Raw genomic sequence first — 10,765 nt, forward strand, 5'->3', positions numbered from 1 at the left:
TTCTTCAGAATGGTCACCTTCAAGACTATAGGAGCCGCATCATGAGAAAACTAACGTAGCAGGGCTTCCGCGCAGTCAGGATCCATGCTGTTCACTTTCAAAATCTATTGGCATACAGACACTAAATAGAAAAATGGCGCGAAAAAAGATGGTAGTCGCATAATGGCAGATACAAATAGTCCTCAGTTTTCTGCTCTGTAGAGCTATTTTCCTTACTTTCTTTGCAATTTTTTTTTTGCTAAAATCACATGACAGATCTATGCTTGATATGTAGGTAGCATTTTCAGAATGAAATAACAACATGACAAAATTTTTCATGGAAACTAATATCATACACCACCAGTATAATTTGGAGTCTCATGTTTTAGCTGATTTTACAGTTTGTGTGTTTGACTGAAATTATTTTTCTTGCATCAAACATGACCCCCACTTTTCTTTTGATTTTTACTTAGCACTGACAATATTCTTCAAGAAAATGTAGGTTACAGACATTTAAAATGGGTCCTGATGTGTGCTGCGGCCATTAGAAATAGGTCAATTTTATAAAGAATAAAGAACAACAACCATTTAGTGTGTAACACATAACCTATTGCAATTAGAGAAACCGTAAGCGACCAGGATGCAGGCTGGTCTGGATCCATGCAGGTCGCAAATGCACTATGTTGGTTTTCTCATGGTGCGGCTCATAGGTACAGACTGATTTTAACTGAGTAGAAATTAGAAAGTAGACTGTCATGGCTGGCATACACACCTTGTAACGTCGACGCTGAATTTTTATCAGATTTTAAAGTTTGTACATAGAGAGACCTTTAGACAGTACCATAGTCCACCTTCAGCTGCGCATGCACGGTTTTTAAACATAAATCGCGAGTATACTCTACACAGAGTGAGGCGATCACTGAAGATGATGATGATGATGAAATTACTACGTAAGGGGTAGAGACCACCAATTGTTTTCCCATAGACTTACATTATAACATTATGGCGTGTACGGCCTTCCATACATCGAAACATGTATAACTTACTACATATTTTTCAAGAACTATCTTAGTTCTACCAAAATATCAGACGAAAAACATATGAATAGTGATACTTTATTTAAGTAATTTTCGTGTGAATGAGATGACCCCCTGTTTACATCGTTGGCATGGCGGGAGAAATTCGTTTGATAAAACTTTTTTTCAATACACATAAAATGTAGCAAATTTTGTCAAAATGTATAATAAAATAATGTAAATGCAGTGAAAAAAATATCAATTTTGAAAAAATAATCACTTCCTGGGTTTGTTTACATGACTGACCAATCAGAATGCACAAACGTTACCTTATTCCCAGGTATACACTTACCTCATTCCCAGTAAGTTCCCTGTACTTTTTTGAATTGGTGGTCTCTGACCTATAGAGGAATGTTTTGTATCACATTTTCCAATTTTACAGTGACATTGTCAAACATGATCCAATGCCAAATGTCTTGCAAAGTTTCATCAAGAAATGTTCAGTTTTAAGAAAGATATGGACAGTTTACTGAGGTCACCCCCAGTCGATTTATATGCCCAGATTCAGTCCCTGTCCTCGTCTGATTGCAATTTTTCGTGAAGATTTAAATTATCTGCATTGGATTTGACTTGGAAGCTGAAATGTGATTCATTCCGTAAGAAATAGAAATAAAGTCTATTAATTTTGATCATTCTCTGACATTACAGAGATAAAAATGATCCTTTTTGGCCCAAAAGCTCAGATAAAAACGCGCACATTTGTCCAAAAAAGAGGCCAAAATTTAAAAAATATTCAAATTTCACGCTTATTTTTGAACGAAAACGTCTTTCTACATCATTTACAACAGATCTGTGGCCATTAACATTACCTGTGATGGCTTCCGACGAAAGTCATGTTTTAGCTCTAATATAGGGTAGAGACCACCAATTGTTTTCCCATAGACTTACATTATAACATTATGGCGTGTACGGCCTTCCATACATCGAAACATGTATAACTTACTACATATTTTTCAAGAACTATCTTAGTTCTACCAAAATCACGACGAAAAACATATGAATAGTGATACTTTATTTAAGTAATTTTCGTTGTGAATGAGATGCCCATCTTAGTTCTACCAAATATCGGACGAAAAACATATGAATAGTGATACTTTATTTAAGTAATTTTCGTGTGAATGAGATGACCCCTGTTTACATCGTTGGCATGGCGGGAGAAATTCGTTTGATAAAACTTTTTTTCAATACACATAAAATGTAGCAAATTTTGTCAAAATGTATAATAAAATAATGTAAATGCAGTGAAAAAAAATATCAATTTTGAAAAAATAATCACTTCCTGGGTTTGTTTACATGAGTGACCAATCAGAACGCACAAACGTTACCTTATTCCCAGGTATACACTTACCTCATTCCCAGTAAGTTCCCTGTACTTTTTTGAATTGGTGGTCTCTGACCTAAGCCCGGTATTTGATCGATTAAAAGTAAAGCTATTTAAAACGAACAAATAAAAATTGAGCGCAGAAGTACAACAACAACAACAACAACATTTTTATTTTCAATTTACTTATTTCATTAATGACAAAGTGAGTTGTCGGTGATTTTGATACATATAATTTAATTCATCTATAGATTTAAGTGATTTCTTTTAAATCTCATTTCTGATGGATTCTCCTTGGAAAGCGTAATCATTTTTCTATGAAAATGAATCGGATAGTCACGATTTCGGATCAGTGAGATTTATCTTTCAGAATATGTGGACACATTTATTGAGAACACACTGGGCTGTCTCAACCTTGCGGTCATTATACCAAAAAGCACTGGCTGTTCAGCATGTCCAAACAGTGTATGAAATTGATGTTTTACAAGCAAATTTCCCATTTTTTGGGGGTGGGGTGGGGGTAGTCCAAAATATTAGACGTGTACATGCTCATTTTACCTTCAACATTCATTATTTTACATTTCATTTTCAATCAGTAGAATGTAGCATTTTCTCACACGTAAAATATACGATGTACGCGGGTTTAAACAGTTTAGCCTACCGTTATTTATCATATTCTAGTAATATATTGTTTAAATTTAGATTTATATAGATTGGTCATCTGAGGCCCCCAAGTCCAAATGCAGATTCAAGGAAATGTATGAGGACTTCATTGATAGGATAAATTCCTTTAATCTACAGCAAATGGTCAAGATCCCAACCAGAAATGAGAATATTCTGGACCTGTTCCTCACTAACTTCCCTCCCCTAGTTCAATGTACTAAAACAATCCCTTGTCTAGGTAAATCTGACCACGACATTTTTTCCATGAAATCAACATAAAGATAGGCCGTCCCCTCCAACCCAAAAGGTCAATAAAATGCTTTAACAAAGCAAATTGGGATGATTTCAAAAGGGACCTATCAGAGTTTGGAAAGAAATTCGCTGATTCTGACCACTCTGACCCCGCCTCAGATTGGAATCTGTTCAAAGATGAACTCAATCGACTTAGTTCTCTACACATTCCAACTAAAACTACTAAGACACGCTGCGACCTCCCATGGTTAACTCCCAAGATCCTTAGGCAAATCCGCAAGCGTGATAAAATGTACACTAAATTGAGGAAATCCAACCAATCCCCATGTAAAAGTAACACCTTCAAAGCCCTTAAATATAGCATCCAAAAACAGCTAAGGAACTCATACTGGTCTTACCTAGAATCAGTCATATTCATGGACGATTCACAACCAGGTAAAAATAAGAAATTCTATTCCTTCATAAAACATAAGAAAACAGAAAATTGTGGTGTAGCACCTCTTAAGCATGAGGGTCTAACATATACTGACCCTGCCACCAAGGCCAATATACTAAATAGGCAATTTGAGTCGGTCTTCTCAAAACCACAACCACTCAGTTTGAAGCAACTCTGCAAAAAAGTTACTACAAACACTTCAGCACCCAACATGCCCATGATCTCCGTTACAGAAGAGGGTGTTGATAAACTCCTGCAGGGGCTCTCTCCAAACAAAGCCTCTGGCCCAGATGAACTCTCACCAAGAGTTCTAAAAGAGCTACACCACGAGATAGCGCCCATCCTTACAATTATATTTAGGTCATCCCTGGAAACTGGCTGTGTCCCGCCAGATTGGAGAAGTGCAGTTGTCGCCCCTGTTTATAAGAAAGGCCCGAAATCCAAGGCCAGTAACTACAGGCCAATATCTCTCACCTGCATAGCTTCCAAATTATTGGAACACATTCTAGTCTCCAACATCATGACACATTTTGACAATAATGACCTCTTAAGCCAGTACCAGCATGGCTTCAGATCTAAGCATAGCTGTGAATCACAACTGATCAGCTTTACACAAGAAGTTTACGACAACCTTGAGCAAGGTCAACAAACAGATGTAATAGTAATGGATTTTAGTAAAGCATTCGACAAGGTTGATCACAATAAATTGATATTTAAACTTAATGAGCTGGGTGTCCACCCTCTGGTATCACAGTGGATAAAGTCATTTCTGAAGGGTCGAACCCAAAGAGTAGTTGTAGACGGCTGCACTTCTGACACCCTGCCTGTCCTGTCCGGTGTCCCTCAGGGATCCGTCCTAGGGCCCTGTCTCTTTCTGGCTTACATTAATGACCTACCAGATTCTATTAGAAGTAAGGCAAGACTGTTTGCAGATGATACCATAGTATACCTTACAGTCAAGTCCTCATCTGATGCCCAAACACTACAAAAAGATTTGTACGCCCTTGAAAAGTGGGAACAGGACTGGTCAATGGAATTCAATCCAGACAAGTGTGAGGTGCTGAGAATTACTCGCAAACGAAACCCTGTCATGTTTCCTTACACCCTGCATGACAAGGAACTGAAATCTACCGATACCGCTAAATACTTAGGTGTTACACTAACTAAAGACTTAAACTGGTCTGAACATATTAATACTATTTCCTCTAAAGCAAACAACTCTCTTAAATTCATCAAAAGAAATGTTCAGACAACAAACAAAAAGGTCAAAGAGAAAGCCTATAACACCTATGTCCGTCCACAACTTGAGTATTGCTCATCCATCTGGCACCCCTGGCAAAAGTCCCTCTCATACAAAGTCGAAAAAGTGCAAAGATCAGCTGCACGGTTTATCTTTAACGACTATAACTATACAAGCAGTGTAACCCAGATGATTAACACCCTAAACTGGCAAACTTTAGAACAACGGCGCATACAATCTTCTCTCATCTATTTTTACAAAATCCGAACAAATCATGTATGCGTCGACCATAACCATCTAACTCCGACCAGAAACCTGAACTACCTAATTCCACAGTCCCGTACTCAATACCACATGAATTCCTTCTTCCCCCGTACAATCAGACTATGGAATGGCCTTCCCCAATATGTACAGTCCAGCCCCAGCCTCAACATATTTGCTGAGCGGCTGGTCACTGTACATCTGCAGTAACTTCCTTCACTATGTTTTTAACTTAGCACCTGTAGTAATTTTTATTCTTTGCACCTAATGAGTTTTCTCATTTTTAACACTGCCCAGACAAGCGCCTTCCAGTCATAATCGTTAATGATTGTTGGAAGTATCATGTAGATGTAGATGTTTACCTTTAAAATCCCTCATATCCAATATATGTCAATTGTGTACAGTTTTCAATACACATTCCACCATTTTTCAAGCATATTCAGCAGGTTAAAATAAATTTAGAATCGACTTAGACGAAAACAATTTTCCACATGAACTATTTGCCAATTGATCTAGAGGGAAAATATTTCGTCTAAAATTGATTCTCAAAATAAACTGTGTTTACACAACATTCGGAATAGACCGGCAATGTTGCACACCATAATACAGATACTCGGCGATACATACAGTGGAAAGAAACAACTCGATATTTATACCTGAAAAGTAACTTTTATTTTGTAATTATTCAATATGCAGTTGAAAAAAGGATTATTTTCGGTGTAAGTAGTGTTTTTTCACTTCGGATTGGGTTATGTTGTTCATAATTTGAAGATTAAAGGCGACATGAAGTGTGTTCGCTTATCACTACATGTTATAAATGGCGATCCGATAAGACCTGACATAACCGATAGAAGTCAAAATGTTAAAATATGTTATGTCAGGTCTTATTGATAGGACTAACAGTCAGGGGTGTAACTGTTTAAAGTTATCGCAGTTTATAACCCATTTGAGTTATTGCTTATACTTTCATAACTTGTTTCAGTTAAATATCATGAAATATTATAAAGCCATCCTGTGCCAATTCCGTATTTTGAATGTGACTAATGCTATAATTACCTGAATCCTTGACGTTTTATCTTTCCAGCTCTGCAGTAAAAAATTTTACGCAAGAGTTTTTAAAAAGCTATAAAACTCTTAACATCCCATTATGCTTATCAGGTCATGATCAGACTAAAAGAAAATTTGATTAACCACAGTTTGCTACTAATTTCACTATAAAGGTCACTTTGTGAGAAGAGCAAAAAGACTTTTATTGAATAACTTACCCGAGTTAACAATATTTTATAACTAATACAGGTTATAAAATGCTTGAAAAAGTAACTGAAATAGGTTACATAACTTAAAACAGTTACACCCCTGACTGACTAAGGTGGAGTGGGGGAGGCTCCTACTTTTTCTTACTTTTTTCTGAAAAAGCCCTACTATCCCAACTTTTTTGCAAAAAAAAATGTCATCGAAATTTTGAAGAAGGTGATTGAATCAAGTATGTTTGTTTAAAGGAATAAACTTAAAGGTTGTTTCCACTGTCTGTAGTCCAAATAATTGTACTCGAGAGTTGAATATCGTTAATATTTTTTGACTTGTCGATATCCGCCTCCGAGTACAAACCAGAAAAGGAAAAGAATGTGATAGCACTGTCCCCTTGTTTGCGTAAATAATAACAATAAGGAATTGTGTTATAATAAAGCGACGGATCAAAAAAAGAAATAAATACATAGAAAGCCTGTAATTTTTCCTTTCCAATGATGTATATATTATCTAGATGCCTTAAAAAACTTTCAAACTATGGCAGTTAAAAAAATTCAGAGGTTTAAATCGCGTGTACTACATATTGGAAAATGGCCGATACAGGTAAACACATTACTACACGAAGCGTTTTCATTGGTCACGCCTCCGACCGCCATTACATGAAGACGATTGAAACGTTAGAGGTTTAAATTTTTTACAACAGAAATTCTTGATAAATATGACCTGTTCTTATGTTTTTTATTTACTATTTATGATTTAAAACAACAGGTAAGCTGTTAGGGCTAAAGAAAAATCGTGACTACTGATAAATCGTAATTTCAATCGACCACAGTTTCCACCACAGTTTTGATTGTTTCTGGTTGAGACCTCTAGGTAGACAACATAAAATATCAAAATGTAAAATCGGTCTACCCGAGGTCTCATTATTTAGACTACACTGTCTGTTGATTATGCCTGGTGCAGTATTTCAAGAAAGGTACCAGTATAACTTAAACTATAACAGCCAGGGGTGTAACTGTTTCAAGTTACCGCAGTTTATAACCCATTTGAGTTACTGCTTATTCTTTCATAACTTGTTTCAGTTATCATAAATATTACAAAGCCCTTCTGTGCCAATTCCTCATTTTGAATGAGACAAATGCAATTATTTCCTGAATCCCTGAACTTTTATCTTCCCAGCTATGCAGTAAAAATTTTTACGCAAGGCTGATAAAGCTTTACGCAAAAGATTTAAAGCTATAAAACTCTTAACATCCCATTATGCTTATCAGGTCATGATCAGACTAAAAGAGAATTTGATTAACCACAGTTTGCTACTAATTTCACTTTAAAGGTCACTTTGTGAGAACAGCAAAAAGACTTTTTTGAATAACTTACCTGAGTTAACTATATTTTATAACTAATACAGGTTATAAAATGCTTGAAAAAGTAACTGAAATAGGTTACATAACTTAAATTTTAAAACAGTTACACCCCTGACTGTATAAGGAGATGAGGTTATCTGATAAGTAGAAAAATAAAATGGAAGTAATAAAGAAAAGAATTCCAGGTTTGTCTCCTTGTACTGCTGCTGCTATCCTCCTTAAATGACTGATACCAGAGCAATGAAAAAATCAAAACAACTAGTACTGAAGAAAAAGGTTGGATAATTCATTAATTAGCAGGGTCGGATCTAGGGTTCGGCCTAGGGGGCCCATGCACCCCCTCCCAGTTGGCTGAGAAGTGAACTATACTCATCAAAGTTGTACCAAACTACATTTTGGCAAAGAAATAATATTTTCTCAAAATTTTGACCCAAAATACACTAGAGGCCGCCATTTATGCCTATATTTCAAAATTTTCCAAGGGGAGAACCCCCTGATCCCCCTAAAATGACAGGGACACTCCCTCCCATACATCAAAATTTGTGAATTGCTAGCCGTTCTAGATAGGATCAGTCTATGAATGACTTCGGTACTACGATCATGCCCTGTTGAAAATTCTCTGCAGGTTGATTTTGAAGAAATATTTACATTCTCCCTATTCATTCTACAGACTATTGAAAATTATGAAGTTCATTTCATATATCAACCACAAAAGAAAGGGCACCAAACTTACTATAACGCTGCTTAGCGATAATGTTTTGATGGTGTCCGTGTGTAGTCAGGGAGAACGTTCCTTAGATGACCTCATAGTTGTTCTGTCTAGTGAACAGAATGACCTGGAAGCTGATTATGTTAAATGCAACAAAAAAATTGTGCAATTTATGATATTACAGAGCTCCAGATCATTTGCGTATATTTACGCAATTAAAATTGCAGAAAACCCAACTGAATTCATACAGTGTGCGTAATGAAACGCAAGTAAAATTCCTAATACCCAATTCATAAAAAATCGCTTGCGTATCGCATTTTCCTTATTACTAGAACGGGTACGAGACATTAACGCTAGATTTGACTGACTGGTTATATGTTACTGCAGAACAGGTTGCAATTTATCGGGAAAATCACAGGACCATTCAGTCGGCTGATCGGTGTTATTTGGATACTTTGTAAACAATTTTATGCCGATAAAAATGTAAAAGAGTTGAAGAATAAACATTGTTGCAGCACAAACTAATTAGTGGGATATTTTGCTGTTCAACAATGACAGTTATCTGTTTGTGACGATGTAGTGTCTTCAGTACTGGATGATATCTTTTGGGAGAATGCATATTGTGGTGACCACATCGTTCGGGATATTGTGGATGAACTGATCTCTGACTTCATTAAAAGTGAAAAAGAAAATAACAGTATGGAACATTCATTTCAATTTTAAATACATTTTTGTATTAAAAATTGAAGGGCGCCATTAAAGTACTTAGCTACTTAGTCAATCCTGTTCAATGATATATACCATGTATACTGTAAGCAAAAAATACTCAATTGTTAGTGCGAGATTGGTAAAATACCCAATTGGTTTTAGCAAATACCCAATTACTTCTGAAAAGGCTGGGTAATGATATTATTTTTACCCAATTCAAATTTCGAATACCCAATTCAGACAAAAAGTGATGGGTAAACACCCATTTGCACCAAAAGCTTATCTGGAGCTCTGAATATTATAAAAAAGGTTGTTTTAATACAAATGGAAAGGAAATATAATGTAAGTATAAGATATGAACTTATTTTTTTAGAGTTCATGCAAAATGCATGACAGAATAGATCAGGAACTTAAACATGTTAATTGCTAGCATGATTCATGGATTCATAGATTCTGTAGAAGTCTGTCGTTCATTTCGAATGAACACCAAAAAATCATTTCTAAATTGTTTTCAAAAGACCCGAAGTTCATTTCTCAGTGTCTTAGATTTTACTGTTACTATTACTAGAGTTTATTAAGCTTGTATGAGAACTTGAGATATATTTCTGAAGGCCAGAGGTGTTTACCTGTTGTTTCTGAGACTTTCATCAAAAATCTTTTGCAGGATAAATGACAAGCCAGACAGACATTTACAAAATTTTAGAGTATTTATTAATGTGGTGCACTCGCCTGTAAAAATTCAAGAATACCGTAAAAACTCAAATATATTATGCTAGTCTGTATATTACGCACCACAATCTTTTATCAAAATCTTGGGAAAACACATACATTGGAATATGATACACATGCATCGAAAACATTGAGAATTTTAAAAATTAAAAAAGAAAATACGCAATTAAAACCAACTTTATCGTATATCACCATACCGAACATGGAAAACCATTTCCGGTCAATAACTTGAGAACCATTTGACCTAGAACCTTCAAACTTCATAGGATGATTGGACCCGGGTTTACCCGACCTGGGCGGGTAGTCACCAACCCTGTCATATACAGTCTGGACTGGAGTGCCTCAGGGATCAGTCCTTGGGCCTCTGCTGTTTGTGTTATATATAAATGACCTTCCAGATGAACTAAAAGACATATTTACAGACATGTTTGTTGATGACACTACAATAACTGCAGCAGGTAAAACACACACTGATATACAAAATTCTCTTCAAACTGCACTGAACAAAAAATCTCATTTGGTGCCAAAATAACTCCATGTCTTTAAATGCTAAAAAGACAAAAACAGTGTCAATTCAAACCATATACAGAGCTAACGATGGTTTTGAACTTTACCTTGGAAATGAGAAAATAGAGCTTTCAGATTCAGAACAACTTCTCGGAGTACAAGTAGACGAAAATCTTAACTGGAAATACCAAGTAGACAATGTAATGAAAAAATGCAACTCTTAAGTTATATCTTCTACAACATATAAAATGTTTCTTAGACTTACCTGTCCT

The sequence above is a fragment of the Mercenaria mercenaria genome, chromosome 6 (genome assembly GCF_021730395.1).
Source record: "Mercenaria mercenaria strain notata chromosome 6, MADL_Memer_1, whole genome shotgun sequence".
Taxonomy (NCBI): Eukaryota; Metazoa; Mollusca; class Bivalvia; order Venerida; family Veneridae; genus Mercenaria; species Mercenaria mercenaria.